Source organism: Triticum dicoccoides, chromosome 2B (assembly GCF_002162155.2).
Source record: "Triticum dicoccoides isolate Atlit2015 ecotype Zavitan chromosome 2B, WEW_v2.0, whole genome shotgun sequence".
NCBI classification, from domain to species: Eukaryota; Viridiplantae; Streptophyta; class Magnoliopsida; order Poales; family Poaceae; genus Triticum; species Triticum dicoccoides.
In genome coordinates, this window is record NC_041383.1 from 127,837,808 (window position 1) to 127,847,574 (window position 9,767).

A 9,767-nucleotide genomic window follows, 5' to 3' on the forward strand; every position below is an offset into this window, starting at 1 on the left:
GCGCCTCCACTTGCCTTGGGGGGCAAGTTTCCCCCCTTGGCCGCCGCACCCCCACCCCCTAGGAAATCCCATCTCCTAGGGCGGGGCGCCCCCCTGGGGTCCCTATATAAAGAGGGGGGAGGGAGCGCGACCGCACCCTTACACCTGGCACCTCCCTTCTCCCCTTGCTACACCTCTCCCTCCCGTCGACACTTGGCGAAGCCATGCTGGGATCCCTGCTACATCCACCACCATGCCGTCGTGCTGCTGGATCTTCATCAACCTCTCCTTCCCCCTTGCTGGATCAAGAAGGATGAGACGTCACGCTGACCGTACATGTGTTGAACGCGGAGGTGTCGTCCGTTCGGCGCTAGGATCTCTGGTGATTTGGATCACAACGAGTACGATTCCCTCAACCCCGTTCCCTTGAACGCTTCCGCTCGATCTACAAGGGTATGTAGATGCACTCCTATCTCTCGTTGCTAGATGAACTCATAGATTGATCTTGGTGAAACCGTAGGAAATTTTTTATTTTCTGCAACGTTCCCCAACAGTGGCATCATGAGCTAGGTCTATGCGTAGTTCTCTTTGCACGAGTAGAACACAAATCTGTTGTGGGCGTAGATGTTGTCAACTTTCTTGCGACTACTAGTCTTATTTTGCTTCAGCGGTATTGTGGGATGAAGCAGCCCGGACCGACCTTACACGTACGCCTAAGTGAGACAGGTTCCACCGACTGACATGCACTAGTTGCATAAGGTGGCTAGCGGGTGTCTGTCTCTCCCACTTTAGTTGGAGCGGATGCGATGAAAAGGGTCCTTATGAAGGGTAAATAGAAGTTGACAAATCAAGTTGTGGCTTTTTCATAGGTAAGAAAACGTTCTTGCTAGAACCCTATTGCAGCCACGTAAAATATGCAACAACAATTAGAGGACGTCTAACTTGTTTTTGTAGCAATTGCTTTGTGATGTGATATGGCCAAAAGTTGTGATGAATGATGAATGATATATTGTGATGTATGAGATCATGTTCTTGTAATAGGAATCACGACTTGCATGTCGATGAGTATGACAACCGGCAGGAGCCATAGGAGTTGTCTTAATTATTGTATGACCTGCGTGTCAATGATTTTATGCCATGTAATTACTTTACTTTATTGCTAAATGGTTAGCCATAGTAGTAGAAGTAATAGTTGGCGAGCAACTTCATGGGGACACGATGATGGAGATCATGATGATGGAGATCATGGCGTCTTGCCGGTGACGAAGATGATCATGGAGCCCCGAAGATGGAGATCAAAGGAGATATATGATATTGGCCATATCATGTCACTACTATTTAATTGCATGTGATGTTTATTATGTTTATGCATCTTGTTTACTTAGAACAACGGTAGTAAATAAGATGATCCCTCATAATAATTTCAAGAAGGTGTTGTTTCGAAGCACCACGTGATGATTGGGTGTGATAGATTCTAAAGTTCACATACAACGGGTGTAAGACAGATTTACACATGCAAAACACTTAGGTTAACTTGACGAGCCTAGCATGTATACACATGGCCTTGGAACACAGAGACTGAAAGGTCAAACATGAGTCGTATGGAAGATACGATCAACATGGAGATGTTCACTGATGATGACTAGTCCGTCTCACGTGATGGTCGGACACGGCATAGTCGACTCGGATCGTATAATACTTAGATGACTAGAGGGATGTCTAATCTGAGTGGGAGTTCATTAAATAATTTGATTTGATGAACTTAATTATCATGAACTTAGTCTAAAATCTTTGCAAAAATGTCTTGTAGATCAAATGGCCAACGCTCATGTCAACATGAACTCCAACGCGTTCCTAGAGAAAACCAAGCTGAAAGATGATGGCAGCAACTATACGGACTGGGTCCGGAACCTGAGGATCATCCTCATAGCTGCCAAGAAAGCATATGTCCTAAAAGGACCGCTAGGTGAAGCACCCGTCCCAGAGAACCAAGACGTTATAAACGCTTGGCAGTCACGTGCTAATGATTACTCCCTTGTTCAGTGCGGCATGCTTTACAACTTAGAACCGGGGCTCCGAAAGTGTTTTGAGCAACACAGAGCATATGAGATGTTCGAGGAGCTCAAAATGGTTTTCCAAGCTCATCCTCGGGTCGAGAGATATGAAGTCTCCGACAAGTTCTATAGTTGTAAGATGGAGGAAAATAGTTCTGTCAGTGAGCACATACTCAAAATGTCTGGGTTGCACAACCGCCTGTCCCAGCTGGACATTAACCTCCCGGATGAGGCGGTCATTGACAGAATCCTTCAGTCGCTCCCATCGAGCTACAAGAGCTGTGTGATGAACTACAATATGCAGGGGATGGTGAAAACTATTCCTGAAGTATTTTCAATGCTAAAGTCAGCAGAGGTAGAAATCAAAAAGGAACATCAAGTGTTGATGGTCAATAAAACTACTAAGTTCAAGAAGGGCAAGGGTAAGAAGGACGGCAAGGATGTTGCTGTGCCCGGTAAGCCAGTTGCCGGGAAGAAGTCAAAGAATGGACCCAAGCCAGAGACTGAGTGCTTTTATTGCAAAGGGAAGGGTCACTGGAAGCGGAACTGCCCCAAATACTTAGCGGACAAGAAGGCCGGCAACACTAAAGGTATATGTGATATACATGTAATTGATGTGTACCTTACCAGTGCTCGTAGTAGCTCCTGGGTATTTGATACCGGTGTCGTTGCTCATATTTGTAACTCAAAGCAGGAGCTGCGGAATAAGCGGAGACTGGCGAAGGACGAGGTGACGATGCACGTCAGGAATGGTTCCAAGGTCAATGTGATCGCCGTAGGAACGCTACCTCTACATTTACCTACGGGATTAGTTTTAAACCTCAATAATTGTTATTTAGTGCCAAGTTTGAGCATGAACATTGTATCTGGATCTCGTTTAATACGAGATGGCTACTCATTTAAATCCGAGAATAATGGTTGTTCTATTTATATGAGAGATATGTTTTATGGTCATGCCCCGATGGTCAATGGTTTATTCTTAATGAATCTTGAATGTGATGTTACACATATTCATAGTGTGAACACCAAAAGATGTAAAGTTGATAACGATAGTCCCACATACTTGTGGCACTGCCGCCTTGGTCACATTGGTGTCAAGCGCATGAAGAAGCTCCATGCTGATGGACTTTTAGAGTCTCTCGATTATGAATCATTTGACACATGCGAACCATGCCTCATGGGAAAAATGACCAAGACTCCGTTCTCTGGAACAATGGAGCAAGCAACCAACTTATTGGAAATCATACATACTGTTGTGTGCGGTCCAATGAGCATTGAGGCTCGCGGAGGATATCGTTATGTTCTCACTCTCATTGATGACTTGAGTAGATATGGGTATGTCTACTTGATGAAACACAAGTCTGAGACCTTTGAAAAGTTCAAGGAATTTCAGAATGAGGTAGAGAATCAACATGACTGAAAGATAAAGTTCCTACGATCAGATCGTGGAGGAGAATATTTAAGTCACGAATTTGGTACACACTTAAGGAAATGTGGAATCGTTTCACAACTCACGCCGCCTGGAACACCTTAGCGCAACGGTGTGTCCGAACGTCGTAATCGCACTCTATTGGATATGGTGCGATCTATGATGTCTCTTACCGATTTACCGCTATCATTTTGGGGATACGCTCTAGAGACAGCTACATTCACTTTAAATAGGGCTATGTCTAAATCCGTTGAGACGACACCGTATGAATTATGGTTTGGGAAGAAACCTAAGCTGTTGTTTCTAAAAGTTTGGGGATGTGATGCTTACGTCAAGAAACTTCAACCTAAGAAGCTCGAACCCATGTCGAAAAAATGCGTCTTCATAGGATACCCCAAGGAAACCATTGGGCATACCTTCTACCTTAGATCCGAAGGCAAGTTCTTTGTTGCCAAGAACGGATCCTTTCTGGAAAAAGAGTTTCTTTCGAAAGGAGTAAGTGGGAGGAAAGTAGAACTCGACGAAGTACTACCTCTTGAACCGGAAAGTAGTGCGGCTCAGGAAAATGTTCCTGTGGTGCCTACACCGACTAGAGAGGAAATTAATGATGATGATCAAGGTACTTCAGATCAAGTTGCTACTGAACTTCGTAGGTCCACAAGGACACGTTCCACACTAGAGTGGTATGGCAACCCTGCCTAGAAATCATGTTGTTGGACAACGGTGAACCTTCGAACTATGAAGAAGCGATAGCGGGCCTAGATTCCAACAAATGGCTTGAAGCCATGCAATCCGAGATAGAATCCATGTATGAAAACAAAGTATGGACTTTGACAGACTTGCCCGATGATCGGCGAGCGATAGAAAACAAATGGATCTTTAAGAAGAAGACGGACGCGGATGGTAATGTTACCACCTATAAAGCTCGACTTGTCGCTAAGGGTTATCGGCAAGTTCAAGGGGTTGACTATGATGAGACTTTCTCTCCCGTAGCGAAGCTGAAGTCCGTCCAAATCATGTTAGCAATTGCCGCATACTATGATTATGAGATATGGCAGATGGACGTCAAAACGGCATTCCTCAACGGCTATCTTAAGGAAGAGTTGTATATGAGGCAGCCGGAAGGTTTTGTCGAGAATGCTAACAAAGTATGCAAGCTCTAGTAATCCATTTATGGGCTGGTGCAAGCATCTCGGAGTTGGAACATTCGCTTTGATGAGATGATCAAAGCGTTTGGGTTTATGCAGACTTATGGAGAAGCCTGTGTTTACAAGAAAGTGAGTGGGAGCTCTGTAGCATTTCTCATATTATATGTAGATGACATACTTTTGATGGGAAATGATATAGAACTTTTGGACAGCATTAAGGCCTACTTGAATAAGTGTTTTTCAATGAAGGACCTTGGAGAAGTTGCTTACATATTAGGCATCAAGATCTATGGGGATAGATCGAAACGCCTCATAGGTCTTTCACAAAGCACATACCTTGATAAGATATTGAAGAAGTTCAATATGGATCAGTCCAAGAAATGGTTCTTGCCTGTATTGCAAGGTGTGAGATTGAGCTCGGCTCAATGCACGACCACGGCAGAAGATAAAGAAGAGATGAGTGTCATCCCCTATGCCTCAGCCATAGGATCTATTATGTATGCCATGCTGTGTACCAGACCAGATGTAAACCTTGCCGTAAGTTTGGTAGGAAGGTACCAAAGTAATCCCGGCAAGGAACACTCGACAGCGGTCAAGAATATCCTGAAGTACCTGAAAAGGACAAAGGACATGTTTCTCGTTTATGGAGGTGACGAAGAGCTCGTCGTAAAGGGTTACGTCGATGCTAGCTTTGACATAGATCTGGATGACTCTAAGTCACAAACCGGATGCGTGTATATGTTGAATCGTGGAGCAGTAAGCTGGTGCAGTTGCAAGTAGAGCGTCGTGGCGCGATCTACATGTGAAGCGGAGTACATGGCAGCCTCGGAGGCAGCGCATGAAGCAATATGGATGAAGGAGTTCATCACCGACCTAGGAGTCATACCCAATGCGATGGGGCCGATCACTCTCTTCTGTGACAACACTGGAGCTATTGCCCTTGCCAAGGAGCCCAGGTTTCACAAGAAGACCAGGCACATCAAGCGTCGTTTCAACTCCATCCATGAAAATGTTCAAGATGGAGACATAGAAATTTGCAAAGTACATACGGATCTAAATGTCGCAGATCTGTTGACTAAACCTCTTCCGCGAGCAAAACATGATCAACACCAGAACTCTATGGGTGTTCGATTCATCACAATGTAACTAGATTATTGACTCTAGTGCAAGTGGGAGACTGTTGGAAATATGCCCTAGAGGCAATAATAAAAGGATTATTATTATATTTCCTTGTTCATGATAATTCTCTTTTATTCATGCTATAATTGTATTATCCGGAAATCGTAATACACGTGTGAATACATAGACCACAACATGTTCCTAGTGAGCCTCTAGTTGACTAGCTCGTTGATCAAAAGATAATCATGGTTTCCTAACTATGGACATTGGATGTCATTGATAACGGGATCACATCATTAGGAGAATGATGTGATGGACAAGACCCAATCCTAAGCATAGCACAAGATCGTGTAGTTCGTTTGCTAGAGCTTTTCCAATGTCAAGTATCTTTTCCTTAGACCATGAGATCATGTAACTCCCGGATACCGTAGGAGTGCTTTGGGTGTACCAAACGTCACAACGTAACTGGGTGACTATAAAGGTATACTACGGGTATCTCCAAAAGTGTCTGTTGGGTTGACACGGATCGAGACTGGGATTTGTCACTCCGTATGACGGAGAGGTATCTCTGGGCCCACTCGGTAATGCATCATCATAATGAGCTCAAAGTGACCAAGTGTCTGGTCACGGGATCATGCATTACGGTACGAGTAAAGTGACTTGCCGGTTACGAGATTGAACGAGGTATTGGGATACCGACGATCGAATCTCGGGCAAATAACATACCGATTGACAAAGGGAATTGTATACGGGGTTGCTTGAATCCTCGACATCGTGGTTCATCCGATGAGATCATCGAGGAGCATGTGGGAGCCAACATGGGTATCCAGATCCCGCTGTTGGTTATTGACTGGAGAGCCGTCTCGGTCATGTCTACGTGTCTCCCGAACCCATAGGGTATACACACTTAAGGTTCGGTGACGCTAGGGTTGTAGAGATATTAGTATGCAGCAAATTGAAAGTTGTTACGAGTCCCGGATGAGATCCAGGACGTCACGAGGAGTTCCGGAATGGTCCGGAGGTAAAGAATTATATATGGGAAGTCGAGTTTCGGCCATCGGGAAAGTTTAGGGGTTCATCGGTATTGTAGCGGGACCACCGGAAGGGTCCCGGGGGTCCATCGGGTGGGGCCACCTATCCCGGAGGGCCCCATGGGCTGAAGTGGGTGGGGAACCAGACCCTGGTGGGCTGGTGGCCCCCCTGCCCCCCCCCTCCGCGCCTAGGGTTGGGAACCCTAGGGGAGGGGGCGCCTCCACTTGCCTTGGGGGGCAAGTTTCCCCCCTTGGCCGCCGCCCCCCCTAGGAGATCCCATCTCCTAGGGCCGGCGCCCCCCCTGGGGTCCCTATACAAAGAGGGGGGAGGGAGGGCAGCCGCACCCTTACACCTGGCGCCTCCCTTCTCCCCTTGCTACACCTCTCCCTCCCGTAGACACTTGGCGAAGCCCTGCTGGGATCCCTGCTGCATCCACCACCACGTTGTCGTGCTGCTGGATCTTCATCAAACTCTCCTTCCCCCTTGCTGGATCAAGAAGGAGGAGACGTCACGCTTACCGTACGTGTGTTGAACGCGGAGGTGCCGTCCGTTCGGCGCTAGGATCTCCGGTGATTTGGATCACGACGAGTACGACTCCCTCAACCCCATTCCCTTGAACGCTTCCGCTCGATCTACAAGGGTATGTAGATGCACTCCTCTCTCTCGTTGCTAGATGAACTCATAGATTGATCTTGGTGAAACCATTGGAAAAATTTTATTTTCTGCAACATTCCCCAACAAATTGAGTTTCTGGACTTTTAATGTGCATAATCTAAATATGAACTGCATGCACATGCTCCGGTGCACCAAAGTTGGTTGAAAAATCACATGTGTGTCCTTGGTTGAATTACTAGGTCCCATGGAAGAAATGAGAATGAAATTCAAACATCTGGGCATCGTGACTCGGCCAAGAACATCAAGAAACTTAGATTTTAAATTCATGTGAATCCAAAACTCGCCTAGAAATCATGAAACTTGGCATGGTGTCATATCATGGCACTAACATGTTGTGGTAAAAAATTGGGCCAATTTGGAAGCTCATGGTTCTAAGAGGGAACATGCCACCTTTGAGTGTGAAACGATATAAGCTACCCCCCCCCTTGAGTTTCTTAACAAAGGCAACATAGAACTACATGAGTGCCCTGTTAAATTTTGGAATTATTCTGGGTTTGTTTGTCGCGTTTTTATACATTAATTGAGTTTCTGGTCATTTAATGTGCATAAGTCAAATTTGAACTACAAGCACATGCTCTCGTGCACCAAAGTTGGTTGAAAAATCACATTTGTGTCCTCGGGTAAATTTCTAGGTCCCATGCAAGAAATGAGAATAAAATTAAAACATCTGGGCATCGTGGCTCGGACGAGAACATTGAGAAACTTGGTTTTAAAATTCTTGTAAATCCAAAACACGTCTGAAAATCATGAAACTTGGCATGGGTGTCATGTCATGGTACTACCGTGCTGTGGTAAAAAAATGGCCGAATAGGAACAAATTTTGGTATAAGCTTCTTGCGAACTGAAGCTTCTCTCAAGGAGGCTCGTGGTTCTAAGAGGGAACGTGCCACCTTTGAGTGCGAAACGATATACGCTGTCCCCCTTGAGTTTATTTACAAAGGCAACATAGAACTACATGAGTGCCCTGTTAAATTTTGGAATTATTCCGACTTCGTTTGGCCTTATTTACACATTAATTGAGTTTTTGGTTATTTAATGTGCATAATTCAAATTTGAACTACAAGCACATGCTCCCGTGCACCAAAGTTGGTTGAAAAATCACATTTGTGTCCTCGGGTGAATTTCTAGGTCCCATGCAAAAAATGAGAATAAAATTCAAACATCTGGGCATCGTGGCTCGGTCGAGAATATTGAGAAACTTGGATTTAAAATCATGAAACTTGGCATGGTGTCATGTCATGGTAGTACCATGCCGTGGAAAAAAATTGGCCGAATAGGAACAAATTTTGGTATAATCTTATTGCAAATCAGAGCTTCTCTCAAGAAGGCTCGTGGTTCTGGGAGGGAACGTGTCGCCTTTGTGTGCATAATTCAAATTTGAAATACAAGCACATGTTCCAGTGCACCAAAGTTGGTTGAAAAATCACATGTGTGTCCTCGGGTAAATTTCTAGGTTCCATGCAAGAAATGGGAATGAAATTCAAAATTCTAGGCATCGTGGCTGGGTCGGAAACATTGAGAAACTTAGTTTTTGTAACTCCCCAGATTCGATGCGCCAGGTGTCCGCCAGATATTCGCCGTCGTTGCCGTGTCATTTGCTTGTGTGTTGCATTTTATCATGTCATCATGTGCATTGCATTGCATACATGTTCGTCTCATGCATCCGAGCATTTTCCCCGTTGTCCGTTTTGCGATCCGGCACTCCTATGTTCCCTGGCGTCCCCCTGTTGTCTCTCGTTGTGAGCGGGTGTTAAACATTCTCGGAATGGACCGAGTCTTGCCAAGCGGCCTCGGTGTAGCACCGGTAGACCGCTCGTCAAGTTTCGTGCCATTTGGAGGTCGTTTGATACTCCAACGGTTAACCGGGTAACCGCAAAAGTCCTCTTTGTGTTGCAGCCCAACACCCTTCCAAAGTGTCCCAAAACCCATCCAAACCCCCTCATGATCTCGGTCGTTCGATCACAATCGTGTGGGCGAAAACCGCTCCTCATTTGGACACTCCTAGCTCCCCCTACCTATATATATGTGCCCCTCCCCGATTTTTCCGTGCAGTACAAACCCTAGCCCTCTCCCTCCTCGCGCCGCCGGACATGTTCGCCCGGCGGTCGGACACGTCCACCGCCCCGCAGCCACGTCGCCCGGACCAATCCGGGGCCGACACGTCATCGCACCGCCGCCCCGTGCCACTCCCACACCGACACGTCGCCCCCGCGCCCCATCTCTCTCTTCCCCGCCGTCGGGGCCCGTGAGGGCCCAGATCGGGCCCACCCCGGGCCGCGCCGCCGCCCGCGCCCGCCGGCGCCGCCATCCGCCGCCCCACTCCGTCTTCGT